General features: G+C 41.3%; 1 protein-coding gene across 1 annotated transcript in view; it reads right to left on the reverse strand.

Moving 5' to 3' along the window:
• PLCE1 (phospholipase C epsilon 1) overlaps nt 1–7,392 on the reverse strand; it is a 150,722-nt gene extending 143,330 nt beyond the window's left edge. The window contains exon 1 of the mRNA XM_065671906.1: nt 7,282–7,392. The gene's annotated coding sequence lies outside the window, so the exon portion shown is untranslated. The remainder of the gene's footprint in view (nt 1–7,281) is intronic.
• Nucleotides 7,393–21,144: the final 13,752 nt, after the last annotated feature.

Genomic DNA, 21,144 nt, shown 5'->3' on the forward strand with positions numbered 1-21,144 from the left:
AGCATTTTGGGTTTCGACTGTATTCCCAAACAAGTTCAAAACCTAGATCTACATCTACAACTGTTTCCTGGTTAAGTACCAGAACAATTTCTGCTTCAAATTCACACGTCTAAACAAACAAACATACAACCATTTCTGTTTCATACTACAAGCTAGTTCAACCATGTAGTGGAACCTAGTAATGCAGTCTCTGAAATTTGCTTTCATAGAGGCCCAAAAGGCAACTGGATAGCAAAACCTGTATTTTTAGACACATCATACTTCTGCCAGCATGGAATATGTAACACAATAAAACCAACAGCATCCAATGTTACACGGATTTGGGCTAAGCAAGAAAAATCTATCCAGATCCAAAGTTTACTGTTCCTTAGAGGAGAATTGTACAAAGTCAACACCATGATTTTTCCAAAGTTTCCAAAGTTTCTCAACCTTTCAAACACAATGTAACAGCATACATGCAGCTGGCATTTAAAATCTTTGCTTAATTAGTTGCACAATAACATCTTTAGGTTAACTACTCCATAATTTCATCTGTAACAGAGGCATATTGTATAAAATATATATCCAAAACATAGGAAGGGTATATAGGGTTCTGTAACATGGCAGACTTAGAAGAGCCCATATTTTCAAAGATACAGAAGGCAAAGAACTGCTTTTAGATATGAGTCAGGAGTACAGACAGAGCAGTTTTAATGCTAAGGAAAGAAAAAGCTGTGCTCTTTTCTCTTCTCAGCAAATTGCAGTAACTCTCTTTTTCCAGAAACACTGAAGACTGAGAAGAAGGCACAACTAAGTGGTCCTGTTACGTATCAGCTCACCAACAGGTCTTGGGGGAAGAAAGGGAACAGTGGTGTTAAGAAATATGAGTAGACTTTGTTATGTGTAAACACATTCAAGCTTTTTTTGACCCTTTCAGCTGACACACGTCTTCTGCAGGTGGCCAGTCTGCAGCGACACAAGAGTATTCTCACTGAGACATGTACCTCTGATAGAAACACAACCTGAAAATAGAGATAATCCTTTCTTCCATGCACATAAACTCACGCTGCAGGGAACTGAATGTATGCAACCGTTTTCTCTTGTGGAAAGCAATCTGTAGCCCCACATACCACAGTATCAGGTGACAACTGGCAATATGCTAATACCATACTATGGCTACGTCAAATCAAAAGCACCAAAGAGGTAGAAGAAATAAATGGTATCCTCCTCAAGTGTCAAATACTCTCTTACAACCTAACTCTGGGTAACAGCACATGATACTCGGCACTACAGAGAAGGAGGAGAAACAGGAAGACATCCAGAGCAAGAGCAAAATTTGGAACTGGATGAATTACTGGTGGGCAGAGAGTACTGAGCAGTAATTACCACCCTCCAACACCACCCTCCAAACAGCCTTATCTTTCAAGAAGAAAAGATCATTTAGAAAACAAGCAAAACAAAATCAAACACACAGAACTGGACAATTTAGCATACTTATTACATATTGGCAGGTATAGCAAGACTGTTTGAAGGAACAGTGTATTTAATTTGGCTATATTTTGGTTATAATTTGTTATAACTTATTGGAATTGTCATACAGTGACAGATGATGAAATAGTGACAGCTACTTTCTAAATCTGTCCTACAAAAATAAAATAAAGAATAAAGCCCTATAATTGCACCTACATATTTAAATTACTCAGGCTAATGGTATTGGGAATGCCTCTAAATGAGAGTGCCATGGTGGTTTTATTTAACAACACATAGGAAACCATGTGGTTTTATTAGTTTCTTCATATTACATTTCTATGTCTACTGAGTGAACACCACCACTGACGTGGAAGTCCTTGCTTATACTTTGCTGAATTAAAAGCACAGAATATGAGCAGATGTATATTCAAATCAATAACAACAGCAACATTTTGGTTACTGAGAGTAAAATATTTTCAATATAAGCAGCTGTCCAACTGCTTGATTTTATTGTTCCTATTTTTGTTGTCTCTCACACAAATAATACACTATTAAGAAAAGAAAAGGCAAACAAAAAAGGTGCCATCACAACAAAGCAAAGGTAATTATGCAAAATTCTCCCCTTTTTGTATGCCTATTTTGTTCTCTGGGGGAAAAAGGCAAACAACAGAGTGTTCACAGAAATAACAGCTACACTGAAAAATTTCAAGGGCTTATAAAGGAGCCACATTTTCATGTAGAAACTGCAGTACCACCACCATAATGCAGAAGTACCACAATAAAAAAGACTTCAAGAAGCATTATTTGTCTGGTATTCTTTGACACCTTTGCCACTCAAGATGTTATAGAAAAGCAGCCCACAATAGAACTAAATGTGAATTACGGAACCAAACAGGAAGGCAGCCTGTTTGTCAGCCAGTCCTGCAGTCTGAAATCCAGGGGGTTGCAGCCTTGGATATTCATCTATGGATATAGATATTCTTACCCATACAGATATTCCTCTACTTTCACCGTTTCCCATAAGCCTTCTGAACTAACACAGGTGCACACAGAGTAAGCAGAAACTTGAAGCTTTCATAAGAAATACCTGCAAGTTAGGTTATTTTCCTACAGCTTTCGGTGGAAACAGTGCATAGGATCACAGAACATCCAATATTTTTTAAAATTACTGAAAGTGACTTTTTCTAGTAAAAGTTAGAAAAATACCATCCAATTCTTACAAATCTCTGCCCACCAATGTAACAATCTGGTTATAAATGCAATTTGACGCACTTCTCTGAACTGAATAATAACTAACTGGTTGAAAATACATCCTTGAAAAATGTCAGAGTATGAAACTAACAAAAATTAGAACAGAAGCCAAGTACTGTCTTCAGAAAGCAATTCAGCCTCCATACTAAAAAACCGGGTTTTCTTTTTCCCTTGCAATTTGGTACATAGTTGTAACCCAAAACAATCATAGCAACCCTAAAGGAATCAAAAAGGATTTATTTTCATCAAGAAAGTTCCTCGAGAGGAAATCCACAGGTTGCTCTTTAATGTGAACTGTTGGGAGCGCCCAAAGTAATAGCTACTCTGCTCATGACCTCTTTTTATCTTGATGAATTCCAAAGGAAAACTTAGCTGGGTTTCCCCAAATACTGCTGAAATGTATTGGCACTGCCACAGAAAGAAATTAACCTAATCCAAGCAAGAGTTTTGTGCTTGGAGTAAAGGAACGCATTATGAAAATGTTCAAAAGAAGATTCAGTGTAACAAAAACCTCAAATACCAGAGATCACTGCAGCAGCATTCTTGCTGTATGCTGTAGCACAGACAGAGAAAAAAAACTGGGGGAGGAGAGATCTCACATCACAGCATTGTCTGAAACAGCAGACAGCAAGGTCCTACTACACAAGGCAAGGTCAATGCAACTGGAGAGTCATCTGTTTAAGAAAACACACTATTATTAGATGCAAGTTATGCAGCACTTGTGCATACTAATAGAATAAAACCATTACCCCCAAAATAAATATTTTCAAATGACAGCTTTGACTTTGCGTTCAATGTTTCAACTCTTCTGTCTCATGTAAAACATTCAAAACAGTAACATAAAGAATACTGAAAATACCCAAGTATTTAATTTTTAATCACTTAGGAAATGTTACAAAAACTGAAAAACACAGGTTTGTTTTTTAAGGAGGTGGCTCCATTGAAAATGTTGAAACAAAGTATTCAACATTACATACTGATAACAATGTAGACTAAAAGTATCCCAGGGGTGACAGGCTCTTTAAACTATTATGGTATGCCTCGGGCTACTTTGAGTAAAATATTCTCAGTAAAATATTTGAGTAAAAAAAAAAAAAGTGTATTTTACAGAATACGCATCCCTGCACAAGTCTCAAGCCTGCACTGTCTCCATACTCGAAAGTTATGCTGGAGTACATACAAGTTTCGGATGTAAAGAATGCAGAAGGCAGCTTCCTGGGGCACGTCACATATTTCTCAAGGAGCGTGTTCCTGCTACTTTAAATCATTCACTGAAAGAACGGGTATTACCTGTGGCACCATCACTGACACTCAAATTGGAGAAATGTAGCATGCCCTGGGAGAAGGTGGAGAGCGGGGCTCATTCCTTCTAGCTCTTGTAGTTGACCAGTTTCCAGGAACTGATGGCATATCTAGCTTCCATTTGAAATGCTGGATAATTTATGAATGACTGGGCAGTTAAGAAAAGAGCATTGTGAATGGCCTAATTTAAAATCAGTGACATTTAATTAAGACTTGCACAGAGATGTCAGCATGACAGAATATGTGAAACCAGCAAGGACAAGACTTTGATCCCGCAGTGACATATTTACAAATTAACTGCATTGTTTCAAGTAAGATCAAAATTCTGTGCCTCAAAAACAGAAGCAAAAGAACAGAGAGCTCCCAATAAAGAAATGCAAAGAAAAACTGTTGCCACTTTATCCTCAGCTCTTAAACACAATCTGATTTCAGTAGATGGACATTCGGCTCAAAAAAAATCATAGAGTGAAATACGACCAATATCTGGCAACACCATGACTGTGGAAACCCCACCCACAAGCAGATATACGTTTAGGTTTGCCAAGACAAATAAAGCAGTATGCAGAGTAAGCTGGACTGCTTGCACATAATATGTACTCAGTCATGTAGGCCCTCAAGTACACGTGCAACAACTCTCTTCTAAATGAGATGAAGAAGGCTCAAGAACAGACAGAATTAACATAAGGGAAAACATGGATTTCACAATAGCATGCTAACAGCTTAAAACAGAGCCATGATGAAAAGTATTATTTACAAATTAATCAGACTATATATTAAAGGTACAGCCAGCCAGCCACTAACCTGCTGTCTGCATAATCAAGTAACAGCCATTACTCACATGAAACCATCAATGGCTGTATTGTGCACAGGCATGAGAGTAAGTCAGCCTGCTCTGGAGCTGTGTGATTTGTTCCAATGTTACTAATACTTTTGGAAAGTATATAAAACAAAAAAAGATGTGAATTATTGCTAATAATACTATCATTGTCATTTACAAAATTTAGCGCTCAGTCACAAGCCAATATCCATTTTGAGGTAGGTGATGTACAAAAAGAAAACAAAATTACAACCCTGTTCCAAAGTGCAGTCTCCAGTCTTTTAAAAGAAAATCTAAAAAAACCACTTCTGTAAGTATGCAGATAGGGTAAGCTAATGGTTAAAACCCCCTTAGTTTTAATGTTTAATGAAAAATCCCTATGCAATTGTGTACTTCTAATGAAATAATGGATTAATTGGGTTTTGCCTCCTTTATAACTCAAGTCTTCCTATAACTAATTTTTGTTTCAGTTCCAAGAACTACTGCTAAATTACAGCTGCTCTTCTCCAAAAAAAAGAGCTGCTAACTTGAGCTAAATGTTTCCAGCCATTATAAACCTACCACAGTCCTTCCTGAACAGCTACAACTGTCACTCTTCGGTATGCGCCTTGCTGCTATACTGGATTGTGGTGCAGGTTTTAGTCACTAGATCTTAACATCCACATTTCGCTTAAATAAAACAGCCCTTTGGTACAAGAAATATTCTCTTCTATGGGTATTCACAGTGCTCAGGCTCGTTTAAAATATTCTCTTGTATAACCTAGAGAATTTCTTTTTCTCATCTTGTCAATCTCCCAAACATCAAATTACCTTATCAACCCTTTCATGAACTTGCTCTATGGTTTCCAGCAAATACTGTTTCAGACATTTTTATTCTGCAGGAGGGTGTTCATGTTTCTTGAACTTAAAGATTTACTTAAGGTTGGGTTTTTTTTCTTATTAAACTCTTGGAACTCTGGCTTAAACACCACACTTTAAATGGATAAGATGCATCCCATTAAATCTATGTGAACTGAGGGGGCAGGAACTGCACTGCCTTGTCTGCAGTCATAAAGTGTTAATAACAAACTTCCTACTGTGTGTGAAAATAGGAATGAACTCATTACAGTATCCTAGATAAATACCTCAGTATTGCAGAACATGAATGAATTATATTGAGATGACCAAGAAAGAAAGATTTTAATAATCCTGTGCAAATTTATGCACAGACTGGACATGCTCTTTTATAACTTGGGCATTTCTCTCTGAAGCACTTCCTAAACCACAAAATGTTACGTCTGTTTCTGGTTTCACCTCATTTGTTTCATTGCTCCCAGATTTGTTTAGGTGTTTTTCATTTTGTTTGCTACTGACTTTGCACAGGATGAGAAACCACAGATCAAGGACTATTATCTGTAGTTTGAAAAGCATGACTTCTTAAACTACATAATGGTGGCTGCTTTGCAGTAACTGCTAAATGGCTTCTACGTAATTGGCAGGTTCTCTGATCCCCTTTCAAATATTCAAATGTATAAAACATACAGGATTGAAATATTTAGCAAACTTTTGTCATGCAAATACAACAGCAAACCCAATTCTGCTCCTCACCCAAGAGCCTTACTATGAAACACAAAACATTTCCTTGAAGTACAGCTGACCATTTATGCACTTCTCTACCACTCTACCCAGCTCTTACACTTCCATTATCAGAAGCCTAGTTCACAGCCACCTGTGCAGGCTCTTCTCCATATCACCTGTGCTGGTGGCATCCCAAGAGCGGGCAGCAGAACTGATAAGCATCACACCCAGCCACTTTGGTCGGGATCCTATGAACACTTCAGTGAAACTACTTCTCTAAGTGTTTGCAGGATTAGAGTCTTTGTTAACTCAACCGTACTTCACCGAGCGGGCCAAAAAGAAGTCCGGAGCTGCAAGGAATGCATTCGACCCTTGTGCCTGGGCGCCAGGGCCTGCAGCACCCACAAAGAGTGTTTGGAGACCATGAGAGAGGCTCCCCGAGACCTACACCAAGTTGGGGAACAGACAGACATCACCCCGGCCAGTCACAACCAGAGGCTTCTCCCACAGCCAAAAAAACCCACAAACCAAGCAACTGTTTGTACAATCGCAACGGGTACAAGAAAAGAGAGCAGGGAAAGCGAGGGATGAATTTATAATAATTTATAGCATGTGGTATAAGGGAACCCACCCCAACTCGCTTTTACATTTCGGATCTTCTTGAACCCTCCCTGAGGGGGAGCCCTGACGCCGAAGATCAGGCGGAGGGGGTGCGGGCAGCGGGGGCCACCAGGGTCCTGCCACCGCAGCCCGGGGCCGCAGAATATGGCCGAAAGTGGAGCCCCCGCCCGCCCCGGGCACGGCCGCAGCGCTCAGACCCCCGGGGCCCCTGGGGGAAGCGCCTGCCTCGCTCGCGAGCCGGGGAAGGACCCAGCGGGCGCAGGCGGGGTGAGCAAGGGACGCACCTTTCGGCGTCCCCCCGGCATCTTCCTCCTGCTCCTTCTCCTCGGGTGGCTCCAGCAGCGGCGGAGCGGTCTGCGGGACGGGGCTGACCCCGCCTCGCCAGCGCTCCACGGCCGCCGCTGCCCGGGCCGGCGGAGCGGGCAAGGCGCCTACCCTGGCGGGCCGGGGGCGGGGGCTGCGGGCGGGCACGCACCGCCCCGCCGGGCCTGGCCGGAGGAGGGAGGTGCCGCGGGGCAGCGCCGCCGGCTGACTCAGCCGCGGGGCCGCGGGGGGGTCCCCCGGGACCGCCCCTGCTGGGCGGTGAGGAGGGGAATCCTCCCTCAGAACGTCCCGCGCACACGGGGTAGCGCGGCGCGGTGAGCCCGCCGCGGGCAGCAGCCGCTGTCCTGCCACAGCCAGCCCCGGGCTGCCCTTGCAGCTCCAACTCAGGCCCGCCCGAGCCGCGCACACTGCGCGGTCGGCGGTGGCAGCCCTGAGCTGCTCCGCTGGCGCCGGGAGGTGTTTGAGCCGCTCCTCGCCCTACATCTTGGCGGTAACCCCGCCAGCAGCCGTGCCCCTCGGGCACAGACCCGACTGCTCCCCCGCTCCGTGCGTGTGCGACTGCTCATAAAGGATCAGACGGCGCCCGCAGAGGGCACCCCCGAAGGCAGCGCGCCCCGGGTCTGTCCCACCACGCCAGCCAGTCTGTCCCTGCCCGCCCGCCAGCTGGAGCTTCCCGACGAAGATCTTCCTCCTACCTCCCGCGGATGGGCCGCCTCTCCCCAGCTCCCCGGCCCCGCGCCTCCACGCCGCTGAGGAACGGCGCACCCCCCCCGCCGCGGGAGCTGGTCCAGCACCATCGCCTTGCGCACCCGCAGAGCGGGGCCGGGTCGCGGCTGCCTCACCGCATCGGAATGTAGCGCGGCCCCCGCACGCCGCTGCGCGACCCCGCGCCCCCCGCGGTGCAGCGCAGGAGGTGCCGGCTCCCCCCGCAGCGGCAGCAGTGCAGTGCAGGGCAGCGCAGGAGGTGCCGGCACCCCCCGCAGCGGCAGCAGTGCAGTGCAGTGCAGTTCAGTGCAGTGCAGTGCAGTGCAGTGCAGTGCTGGAGGCGCCGGCTCCCCCACCGCAGCACCGTTGCCGCTTTCGGGTTGCTGCCGTGCGCACAACGGCGCGATTGAAGAGCGCGGCTCACGACCTCTGCCCTGTACCCCGCTGCCAACCCCCATCTCCGGGAACAGAGAGGGGATCCTGTGGAAGGCGAGGGGAAAATGTTGCCCTGCTGCCTTGGAAGCCGCGGGAACATGCGGTTTCGGTGAACCCGGCTGTGCATCTTTGCATGCGATCTTTCCCGTGTGCAGTACGAGAAGAAAAAGTCTCGTAAACTTTCAGTTTAAAGGAAACACTCTCATCTTTAAACATGCGAAAGTTGGCCATAGATAACACGAGTTTATTTAGGACGGTTTTATGTGAAGGGCACCGATTCTCATAACTAAGGTATGCGGAGACTGCGCCCTGGTACAGGGCTGTAAAACTTAACAGATCATTCACTTTATTCTCTTCCAATGTAAGGAATTCACCGGACTGTTTTCTAAGGGAAGAACAAACCAGACACTTGAAAAACAGATTTATTACTGTGTATTCTACTCTGTTACCTCAGCAAACAGTCTGCACTCACCTCATTGAAACAATTGTCTTGTGGGGGTAATACAAGTACAATGATATTGATGCCCCGGAGATAGCAATCAGGAGAAAGTCTGTCAAAGGCTATCAGCAGTTATGTCTTTTCCAAAAAGTTGGGGGGGGGGGGGTGGAATTAAGAAATTAGGTCAGATGTAGTGTTATTTGTACTATATCATTTACTTAGTATTTCCTGACTTTCCATTTATTATCTACTCTGACTCATTCAGTGGCTTACAGGTTCTGATTGTTAGAATAGTGAGAGAAAATACATTCACTGTAGTAAAACACTTTGATATTTTAGCAGTGTAACATCAAAATAATTCATTGTTTAGGAGATGTGAGACATGGCCAGTCTGAACCAAATCAGTTACTTAACTCACAATAGTGACCATTCTATACTGAAACACAGTGCATATTGGATAAAGTCCAGGTCCTACAGAAAATGTAATATTCCCTTTGCCTCCAGCATGGCCTGGATTTCATTCACTGTATGTAGTACCCCCCCACAAAATGGCCATAATACGACATGTTGCAAAAAGCAAAATTTGAGTAGCCAATCTTTTCATTTTCAATTCAGGTTCTGTTTCATCTCTGTATTTTTCAGTACTTCCATATATTCGTGTATTGAATATTGACCCAAAATATATTCAATTAATAATACTTCAGTGTACTTTACATTTTTTTAGTGTCATTTTTTTACTGTAACTATTTCATGACAAATCATGCAACAGGTTTTTCAGCACTACAATAGTGGCAATGAATTATCTAACAGGAACCTTTCCATGGAAGCTTTTTCCAGTTTCTCTCTGCTTTTCCAGTTGTTTTAAAGAGTGCAGGAAAGTTATTATCACATTATTCCAGTGGAAAATATATATAACCTTTCCTTCACAACGTGTTCATGCTTTTTTTCAGCTTGGAAAACCCCAACAATAAAAGGTATCCCATGCTGAAAACAAAAAAAAAAAAAACCTACAATTTACTGAATGGAAAATCTGAAGTAATCATCCTATCCTTGACTCAACAAAACACTAAGGCATCTGTCTAGCTTCAGGGCAGTGCCAATGGGCTAACTTAGCATGCCAGGAATCAATAGCATGTTCAAGCAATTTGTTAACAATCTGTACTTGAGATCCAGTTCCTCATTCGCAAATTGAAGATTTCCATGTTTCACCAGCACATAGGAAGACTACTTATTAATGGTAAGATTTTTTAACTCTACCGTAATGGAAGATGCCAAAAAATTTATAACAATGTTAAAGTCAGATAAAATGGTGACAGGAGCTTGCTACAAAATAATGAGATGCCCATTTCCCCTGGGATGACATTCACTTCTCTGAATACCGTAGGAAAGAAGACATGACCAGGATTACAAAGCTGCAGGACTGCTTATGCATCTGCACTCTTTCTAAAATGTATTCATGAAATTGATAGTTCAGAAATTGCATTCCCAAAACAAGCATTTCAGATTGAGGAAAATTTAAGCATGATGGAATGATGTGCCTGGGTATATCTAACAAAGGAAGTTGCTACTTAATATTTTATATGTGATTTCCTTCTTTACAGACAGGTCAAAAGCTATACACAGATTGTGAGAAAGACGAAATTGCATCCCGATTACACATGGTGGAGACAAGCTATCTTCTTTCCATTCCAATGTAAGTGCATGATCCTCTGAGATGCTGCAAGCATATTTACTTGGGAAGAACCTCATCTCCTTGCTGACACATTGGAAATCTGCCTGTTAGAATACCTACCTGGGTAATCTGTTTGCCTCTGTTATAGGGAGATTCATCAGTTTTGGACCTCTCTTCCTGGCTGTGCACATGACAGAAGTAACTCCCCAGAATTCTACTTTCTAGGATTCTACCTATAGAATTTACAGGCAGAGAAAAATAATAGGACTTTCAGAGAATACTGATGTGTCTTTCAGCTCTGACAAACCAACAGTCTTCTACTGACTGTGTATTTTGGAGTTTGGGTTACAAAATTGACTTAGAAATGAACTTCAAAGTGATGCATAAATATTAAATTCCACACATTCCTGCAAGATGGTAAGTATGATTCACATTATACAGATGGGGAAAGTAAAGCAATGTGAGTTTATTTGGGCAATTTTCCCAACATCAGGAGGAACACCTGGTCTTTTTTCCACACTCAACCTGAACTATACATCACTCGCTTAAACCCTGCAGTATAACGTATGAAGGAATATTTTGTCTTTAATAGTGTATTCTGTAACAGTATTTTCAAATAATTTATATAACAAATTACATAAAACACTGAAAATATGCTTTTAGTTTAAAAAAATTGCCAAAAGGTTTTTCCTTGGGCTTTGCTCCAAAATTCACTCTTCAGCTAGGGCTAAAGAAAAGCACGCATGCCTGTGTACATGAAAACAGAAATTCTGGAAGAAAATAAGAAACACATGAAAATAAGGACTGAGAGTGTTTTCTTAACTGCACTCTGGTTTCAGTACAGCAAATGTTTTATTTATTTACCAATGGATGGCAATTTTTCTTGTGAAGGAACACATAGGCCTTATCCGCAATTCCTCCCTTCCATTACACCAATTATCATTCTACAGTACAGTCCGTGGATGAAGAATAGCAACTGCTCTGTCAGGGCAGCTCAGCTCACTATAAAACACAAATCTATTTCAATCATAAGGTTATTCTTCCTTATGAGAAGAGTTCTGCTGAAAGAAAGTTTTAGTTATGACAACTATTAATTTAGTAAAAGCCTGATTTTTAGACTGCTGTGATTATTATTGTTAGATACTCAAAATTTCTATACAAATTTCTGTACAATTTCTATACTCATTAAAAATAACGAACATACAGAAAACAAACTACTTGAATTTCAGAAATTGTTTGTAAATTATTAACTCTGGACTGGAGGTTTCTTATCAAGCTTGCTATTCTATGAATGTTCCAGGGACTTCGTAATTATTTTACTGATTTAATGTTACTTCATACTTCACATAATGCAAAGTCTGGTTTGCCCATTTGACTATTATAAACATTAGCAGTCATGGAGGCAATTCTGAAAGCCTTAGGAACATGCCCAAAGACTTTCTGATATTTCAATTAGGAAGAAAAAATTTAAACTAGACAAAATAAATGTTAAAAGGCTTGGTTGCTTTTTGGTTTGGTTTTGTTTTGTTTTTGAGTAAACTCAGAACACCCTATATATTACTTTCAAATATAAAGTAAAAACATTTCTGATAAGGGTAATTAATTATAAATATGGATTCATTGCTTTATCAGTTTTTTGGCTATACAAGTTTTAGTCTGTCAAATTTCATATTTCAGTGGAGTAACTCCTCATACAGATCAAATTAAAGGAAGCCTTTAATGCCTCAACTGTATTCCATTTCATAGAATCATAGAATGGTTTGCGTTGGAAGGGACCTTAAAGCTCATCCAGTTCCAATCCCTGGCCAGGCAGGGACATCTTCCACTAGACCAGGTTGCTCCAAGTCCTGTCAACCTGGTCCTGAACACTGCCACAACTTCTCTGGGCAACCTGCTCCAGTGTCTCACCGCCCTTACAGTAAAGAACATCTTCCCTTGTAAAAAGTCCTTCTCCAGATTTCCTGGAGGCTGCTATAAGGTCTCTCTGGAGCAGTCTCTTCTCCAGGCTGAACAACATCACCTCTCTCAGCCTGTCTCCATAGAAGAGGTGATCCAGCCTCACCTTTGTGGCCTCCTCTGGACTCGCTCCAGCATGTCCACACCTTTCTCATGTTGTGGTCCCCAGAGCTGAACACAGTACTGCATGGAAGGGTCCTCATGACAGCAGAGGGGCAGAACCACCTCCTTCAATGTGCGTCCAGCATACACTGGCTTTCTGGGCTGCGAGCACACACTGCTGGGCCATGTTGAGCTTCTCGTTGACCAACACCCCCAAGTCTTTCTTCTCAGGGCCGCTCTCAATCGAGTCTTCCCCAGCCTGTGTTTGTGCTTGGGATTGCTCTAACCCAAGTGCAAGACCTTGCATCTCACCCTGTTGAACTTCATGAGCTTCGTGCAGACCCAGCTCTCAAGAGTGCCAAGGTCCCTCTGGATGGCATCCCTTCCCTCCAGCATGTCGATCACACAACACAGCTTGGTGTCATCAGCCAAGCTGCTGAGGGTGCACTTGATCCCACTGACCAGGTCGCTGACAAAGATGTTGACCAGTGGTGGTCCAAATACTGACCCCTAAGGAACACTACTTGTCACTGGTCTCCGCTTAGACATCAAGCTATTGACCACAAGAATTTGAGTGTGACCATTCAGCCAATTTCATGGCAGTTTTTTAAAAGTTAGAGACTATGTTAGAATACAGGTCTTCAAAACATTGGAGGAATAATTCTTGCTTAGTTATTATTACAGTTCAGGGACAAGAAGAGTCAAAGTATTATTAGTACTAATAATTGAATAAAGATAATAAATTGAATAAAATTGAATACTGTACCATAATTGTCTGTTAGTTGTCCCTAAAACACCCAGAAGATGAAAAATATGTATCTATTAATGGCTAAATTTATGAAAATTGGGGGTCATGAATGGTACATATATATGAGTGATATTAAAGTGGCAAGCAATAAGCACTGACATTCCAGATCAAATCATACAGCCATAATGAAAATGTATTGAGAAGCCTGCTTTATTACTTTCCCCATATAGTCTGAGATTTAAAGTTCCTCAAATACACAGTGAAGTCTTTAATACATTTACAATGATAAAATGTGTTGTTTCTTGAATTAAATTACATGGTCCAACCAGGATAGAGTATTGTCCTCAGCATCTAGACAATAAAGTCTGATTTATCTAAGCTCATTAAATGTATCTATCTTTGTATAATGACATTAACTGTTCATGTTCACCTGATCAATCCTGTTGAACAGCATTTTAGTTTTAGGCTTGCTCCTCCTGATCAACATTTTCAAGGAAGCTTCACCAAAAGGCAGTTTTTCTATTGCCTTCAGTTTGAATACACTTCTACTCTGCTCTCATGAGACCTCACTCGGGTTACTGTGTACAGTTCTAGTATCCTCAACATAAGAAGGACATGGAACTGTTGGAACAAATCCAGAGGAGGCCCACAAGGATGATCAGGGGACTGGAGCACCTCCCGTATGAAGGCAGGCCAAGAAAGTTGGGGCTGTTCAGCCTGGAGAAGAGAAGGCTGCGTGGAGACCTCATAGCAGCCTTCCAGTGTCTGAAGGGGGCCTACAAGGGTGCTGGAGACGGACTCTTCATTAGGGACTGTAGTGGTAGGACAAGGGGTAACGGGTTGAAACTTAAACAGGGGAAGTTCAGGCTAGATAGAAGGAAGAAGTTCTTTACTGGGAGGGTGGTGAGGCACTGGGACAGGTTGCCCAAAGTACTGGTGAATGCTCCATCCCTGGCAGTGCTCAAGGCCAGGCTGGACAGAGTCTAGGGTGAGACATCCCTGCCCATGGCATGAGGGTTGGATCTTAAGGTACTTTCCAACCTTAACCTATGACTCTGTGAATACCAAATTATTATTGTAATCAGGGATTCACTTCACCTGCAAACCAAAAATTACCTGACTTGACCATAATCTGTCATCCCATTAAACAAGCAGCCAGGACAATGAGTTATTCATGTAATAAATGATAAAACCTGTATTGTCCCTAATGCCCATGTCTAAATAACAACCAGTCTTACAGGGTCAATTTAACATCCAGTTCCTTTACTGGCAACCTGCCACAATACACATTTGACCAAATTCTAGAACCAATACAGGAATTTGTTTAGGTAACCAACCAGAACGGTTAAAGCCATAGACATTTCAAACATTTATTTTCCTTCTAATAGCCAAAAAATTTGGGTGCCAACACAGAGGGCAATAATATTAAAAAGCATGTAGCTGCAAAGTGCATTAGAACTTTTTCTCTTCTTAAGATACTTCATTTCATGTTGGATGATTCAAAGTACCCTCTATGTAAAAAGTTTAACTTAAAATCTTGTAGTGTTTTCCAATGAAGTTTGCCACAGGTATATAATACCCATGCACATCAAGAGATTTAATTACTAAAACTGTGGAGGATATGGGGAGGGAATTGCAGAAAGTTGCCAAGAATTTTGTTGCCTTTTCCTAATAGGCTGCTCTGCTTTTAGCACGTAATTCTGCTATTCGCTATTTGTAGAATTTGTCTTTTGTGCTATACAAAACATGCATTCTTACTACAGCCAAGTATACTGCCATTTTATGTACTATTTATTGCACATAGGACTTGGGGGTGCTGGTCGATGAGAAAATGAACATGAGCCGGCTTCAGTGTGCGCTCGCAGCCCAGAAAGCCAACCGTATCCTGGGCTGCATCAAAAGGAGCGTGACCAACAGGTCGAAAGAGGTGATCCTGCCCCTCTACTCTGCTCTTGTGAGACCTCACCTGGAGTATTGTGTGCAGTTCTGGTGTCCTCAACATAAAAAGGACATGGAACTGCTGGAACAAGTCCAGAGGAGGGCCACAAGGATGATCAGGGACTGGAGCACCTCCTGTATGAAGACAGGCTGAGGAAGTTTGGGCTGTTCAGCCTGGAGAAGAGAAGGCTGCATGGAGACCTCATAGCAGCCTTCCAGTACCTGAAGGGGGCCTATAGGGATGCTGGGGAGGGACTCTTCGTCAGGGACTGTAGTGACAGGACAAGGGGTAACGGGTTAAAACTTAAACAGGGGAAGTTTAGATTAGATATAAGGAGGAAATTCTTTCCTGTTAGGGTGGTGAGACACTGGAATGGGTTGCCCAGGGAGGTTGTGAGTGCTCCATCCCTGGCAGTGTTCAAGGCCAGGCTGGACAAAGCCTTGTGTGGGATGGTTTAGTGTGAGGTGTCCCTGCCCATGGCAGGGGGGTTGGAACTAGATGATCTTGAGGTCCTTTCCAACCCTAACTATTCTGTGATTCTATGATTCTACATATACACAAAGTTTAATGTCCACAGCCATTTTCTTTACTGCTGCTTCCCTAGGTATATGCCTGAAGGATTCGCTTTTGGGAAATTGATGTGTTAAGGAGTGAAGGCATTAAAAAATCAGCATGGAAACTTCAATAATTGTTTTGGGGAACTAATATCTTAGAAAAAGAGGTAATACACAGAGAATTGTATGATTGTTAACAAAACAGTGTTTACACAGGGCAAAGAAAGTACATTGCCACGGTGAGTAGTAGGTAATTGAATTTAAAGGAGAGTTGAGAGTGCCATTCACAGGGCTAGATTAGTCTCCAGTTTTCACTGGGCTATTTATGAATGATGTCTTATGAGGAGTTAACTTAGGCTTTAAGTCTAGTCCCTTGTCACATACACAGAGGCAATTTCATCCTTATCACTCTTGCATTTTGGGGTCCCTCATTTCTACTGCTGATGGTTGGCTTCCAAAGAGAAAGCATAATTCAGTCAATTCAGGAAACCAAGGTGGTTTTGGTTATAAAACACAGTGTGTAAAAGAGCCTGGCCTCTCATATGTCTTTCTCAAATTTAATTCTTCAGTGGTGTTTTCCTCATTTAAAGCTATTGGATTGAAGTAGATTCCAACATGTATTTAAACTGTTAGTTTATTGAATCTGGCAAAAATAAAACTGAATCAATTTTGTAAAGAAAACATACAGTTGGACTATTCAGATACTCCAATGTGTAACCAATCACTTTTCTTTTTGTCAGCTTTGATTCACATTTCCTAGCACACGTGAATTCTGGACATGGAACGAAAGGTCTGGCTTTGCTCACTGTTTTGACATTTGATACTATAAAAAAGAAAAAAAGCTCAAGAATAAGCATCTGCCAGTTAATAAGTACGTTGAAAGATTTGTCTTTTCCAGCAGTAATAGAAGACTACATGCTGTAAATTCACATTTGAAAGCAAGCCACTTTTTAGGTTAAATTCCTGTTTACAGGAATTTACAGCCTATTAACATAATGGCTTTTGCTGTCACTGTGCTTGTGTACATACTGTTTGTCATAGCAACATATAGTTACACTACCAGCAGCATTTGATTAATACATAAATTGAACATAATTTCTTTAATACTTAGGGACATAAAAGATGCATATGGCTCTGCCACAGCCTCTTTTCTTTTTTAGAAGTGCTAACAATAGAACGAAAAATAATATGCATACTATTTTAAACAGTAGGTTTATGAAAAGAAAGCAAGTCCATTATCTGCCCAAATTATTCTGAAAGCTTATGATAGTATTTCATACTGGATAGTAATTCAGTGCAATTCTAATGTAGCATTATACTAACAAATCAATTGAAAAAGAAAATGAAGTGAGAAAAACCTGTTAGCACTATTATAGTTCCCATGTTTCAAGGGGTAGGTACGTCAGTGCTTTACTGAAATCTGTAAAAGGTAAGTAAACAATAATCTACTGTTTTCAACAAGGTCAGACTAGCTGATTAGGTGTTGAAAATGTGAGAGTATGGGAATACTTGTGGCTAATCTTAACAGTTATTCAGAAACGAGTATATGACCAGGACTTTCCATGAAAGAAGCCAGGCGATCAGACTGCAAAAAGGGTAGTCACTATTCTGTTCTTTGCTCGTGAAATTAAAAAAAGGACATGAACTTTGCAATACCTATTACAGCCTTCTCCCCCCCCAAAGTAACATCATTAAATTTACTGTAATTTCTAAAACCAGATATTTTACAATCAGCGTCTAGAGATCTAGTACAAAATATTTAAAGAAAAAGAAATTTGCCTCATTCCATTAATTGTCACATCAGTGCACATAGTTCCACAGCTAATCCTCAGCAACTCAATTTTGTGTAACCTTGAATATAACGAAACCTTAGTAATGTGTTCTTTCTTTCACAATAAAAACAAAATAAAGTTCAGCTTCTGTTTTATATGCCAGTTGACATTCTTTGCAGTAATTCCTTCCACATCTGCTCCGCAGCTTTCAGGTTTATAAAAGCACCATCTTCCAATTTCCTTTCATCAAAATATCCATACGCTGTGTTTTATAGACATGTTGGTACACTTTAACACTGAGGCACGAATTACAACTTGGAATCATATGTTAAGGCTAAGAAAATAAATACATGTGTTTATGAGGCATCTAATACTGAAAATCATGAACTAAAATTACTCGAAGAGTGATAGCATAGCAATAAAAGTACACTTGAAATTATCACAGTTGTAGAACTAAAACTGAAAGGTAAAAAAAAAAAAGAAAAAGCCTAAACAAAACCACCACCAAATTCTAAGCAAATGACCTAAGATCATGTGCAGAAAAGTTGCTACCCAGGTTATGAGAGTAAAACTGTTGTTAAAGAACCAAATTGTTCAGGAAAGGGGCTGATGAAGGACGAGCATTTTTCCAAAACATAAACTTCTAGTATTGCTGAATCTGGTGTTGGTGTCTCCTCCTGATTTCAAGTTTCTAAGTTAACAGTGTGTTGTAAATGTCACTGGCTTTCCGGTGAACAGTCCATTGATGGGAGCATTTCAGGGGACAGAGAGTGTAAGACAGATGATCTCCAAGTCACATTAATCTTCACTATATGCAGGATCAGGAGAGTTTTGCATTGTCCTGACCAATCTGTAGTGCTGTATTCCCTTTCCTGTGTGCCATCACTGCATACCCAGTACTCCTGTCCCCCTGAGGGTACAAGCATAGCAGCCACCTCCCTTCCATATCTGACAGATGAGAGTATAAGAGCAACTGAGGAACTGAAGGTAGCCACTGTTCTTTACAGCAAATTGTATGTAAGCGTGGTATGATCTATATAAAAATTAGGGGGCAAAAAAATAACCATTAACCTCAAGACAAAGAGAACTAATCCTTCACGCTTCTGTCTAGAAGTACCTAATGCATTAAAAATGTTTCAATGGGAGAAATGAAATGCAAATATAAAAAAATTGATTAAATTTCTCACCAATTACCTACCTGGAACATATTTATAAGCACGCATTTGAAAAAGGAAGCCCATTTTCTCATAAAAATGGATCAGTAAAGGCTGCAAACAAATATTTTCAATCCTGCAATGACGCTCTAAATATCCAATAAAAGGAGACAAAAGGCAAATTAGAAAAACATGCTGCAAAATACCTGTGCACATCAAATCTTGAAAAGACCAAAAAGTCCTCTAGAAAATTTAGAAGAGTTGAAACAAACTGGCAAGTATATTCCTCTTGAAAACAGTATAATAGTTTGTTGATCAAAACTCTGGCATCTAAAGAGCTACAAGCCAAAATAAAGTAGCATCCATCACCTCAAATCAAGGTTTCTAGGTTTCAACAAAGGCACACCAAACAAACAAAACTAGGGGTTTGACACTAGCTTTCCTATTTTCTTCCATACTAACCCTGGGATACACGCTGTAATCTAAAGCAAGCAACACACTGTCAAGGGTATTCTTAAATAATCAGCAGAGAACAAACTGTTCCTTCTCTTCCTTAAATCTGTACCCAATCACACAGGCAGGGTTCATGTTTTGCAAGTGAGAGAACAAAGATTTTCCCCCACACTTTTCCTTTGCCTTTCCTCTCCCCTCCCCTTCCAAGTGAACATGAGATACAGAAGGCTGTTCTCTAAAGCTGGGTCAAGATGCTCGAAATGCTACCTTGCCATATGAAGTCCTCCCATAGAAGATTTCAGATAGTAGTATTTCTCTATCACTCTCCGTTTTTAATAATGAAGAAAATGTTTTGCCATAGGGCAAGTGTAAAGAACGTCAGCTAAGTGTTTTCATATGGACTGCCTACATATGTTACTACAAATAGTAGAACATAGGGCCTTATTCATATTACACAAAGATGATGTTTAAGGAAAAAAATGAACACATCTACAACACGGCATTGGTTGGCATGAAGTATTTCTGGTAAAGTGATACAACCTACCATAACCAGGATTACTTTACAAGCATATAAATTTTTCCTTCACTTCCTGATCAAATCTCAATAGTGACTGAACAGCTTTTATAGGAATATAAAGGAATATTTGTTTTAAGAAATAAATTACAAATGGGAAAGTAAAAAGTAAATATTAATATCTGATTCACAGTGCACCCTACATGAAATAAAAGGCATTTGCCACAGACTTTCCAAGTAATATTAAAAAGGTTTTTCTCTCCTTTAGCATTGCTTAGCTTCCCCCAAACTCTCTAGTACTTCCCATTAAATAGAACAACACCTACCAGTGCCAGCTAACACCAGCAAAAAATCCTCCAGCCAGCTTCCAATGGAAAACAAGTTAACAAGTATTTTTCCTAGCTCACTGTAGTAGCTAAATGTGTCACTTCCTCCCTTTCTAGTATTTCCCTCCCCTAAACTGACCTGAAGCTGGACCAGCCAATCCCAACTCTATGGGGCTTCAAGCATGGTGTGTCTATGCTAAAAAGCCTGCATGACTTTCCCACTTAACTGGATGGTCTGAAGGAAGAGGCTCTTCCAGCTCACCTGGTCCTGTCCATACCCTTCTGCTATGGTGATCAGAGCAACACAGTTCCTGGGAAACCCTGGCATTAGAAATATTGGGCAGTAGAACCCTGGTGATGAGGTGCTAGAAGATGTATAGGGTCTCCCTGCCTCAGCACCTGCACCAAGAACCTGCTCAAGAGCAGTGTAGGGTCTCACCCCAGCCCCAAAATATAAATCAGAGTAGATCAGAAAATACTTTTGCAAAGCCCCCAGTAAAACAGGAGAAAAACGGGGCAGTAGTTACAACCTGCTGATCAACTGCTCAGACAGCAGATATACTCCATTTCTATGCAAAACCAGAAGTAGTAGCTCAAATTCATCCTAACTCATCACAAATTATCCCAAAGTATTTAATAGCAAGAACGTACTTTTTACCACCCCACACAGCCCCCCCCTTTTCTCTTTAAGAATGCTTAGGTCATACACTAGATATACAGACTGTATCACATCTAGTAACATCATTACCGATGAGGTGCCTAATTTCATTACAACATGTCACCCAGTTCACTGACATTCACATGAAAGTGGCAGGCCCACTCTCCCACTGCTCCCCAGAATTTGAGTGTTGCCAAAGTTTGTCTACACCCGCTAGAGTGTTTTGCTCTGAGAGGGGGGTGCAGGATGCAGTTTAAAACATCAGAGAAATGAGTTTAAGAGATTACCCTGGGGTCTGCAGAGCAGCATTCTGTACAGCCATTTAAGTGCTTCAGTAGCATTTGGCCTCCTATTTAAATTCAGGTATTTACATTGTGTACACCACATTGTACTGAA

The sequence above is a fragment of the Lathamus discolor genome, chromosome 3 (genome assembly GCF_037157495.1).
Source record: "Lathamus discolor isolate bLatDis1 chromosome 3, bLatDis1.hap1, whole genome shotgun sequence".
Lineage (NCBI taxonomy): Eukaryota > Metazoa > Chordata > Aves > Psittaciformes > Psittacidae > Lathamus > Lathamus discolor.